Here is a 652-nt window from a genome sequence, read left to right on the forward strand (position 1 = left end):
TAACTACGATGCTTATGTTTCAGGTGTGAATTAAGAGATAAGAGATGGATAAAAGACAGCTTATGGATGCTTTGGTGGAAAACGGGTCGAGAGAAGAACACAAGACAAAACAAAGGAGACAAGGCTGCTGAGTACCGTAAATTACGGTCCTACCGTAATTTACGGTAGACATGATTTTGGTTGATTTCTGCGCCGTAAACCAGGTTGTTCAGGCCGTAACATAAAATTGGCCACCGTAAATTACGGTGGAGCCGTAATTTACGGTGGAGCCTGAACGGAAATTTGTAACTGCCACAATATACTCGGTTTTGGTGTGACTTTTGGGTTCATTCTCATCATTGACGGTTCTTAGACACTTGAAAGGAGATTTTGGAGAACTAGCTTGCTTTGTGAACATTTCCAATCATTCGGTTTGTGTTTTTTAATCCTTATGAACATTAGATTGATGTTGATGATGATTCACCGAGCCATGTCCGGCTAAACTCTTCGGTGATCATCCTAGGTGAATGTTTCTAAGACTTTTGTGTGTTTAATTTCTGCATTTCTAGAATGATATCTTGCGTTGCTTGAATGTCATGGTGTATGTTTGATTGTTTGTAGCGTGTTAATCCATATTACAATTTCTAGTCTCGATCGTACGTTCTTGGTGCCG

Source organism: Helianthus annuus, chromosome 17, assembly GCF_002127325.2.
Source record: "Helianthus annuus cultivar XRQ/B chromosome 17, HanXRQr2.0-SUNRISE, whole genome shotgun sequence".
In the NCBI taxonomy this organism is placed as follows: Eukaryota; Viridiplantae; Streptophyta; class Magnoliopsida; order Asterales; family Asteraceae; genus Helianthus; species Helianthus annuus.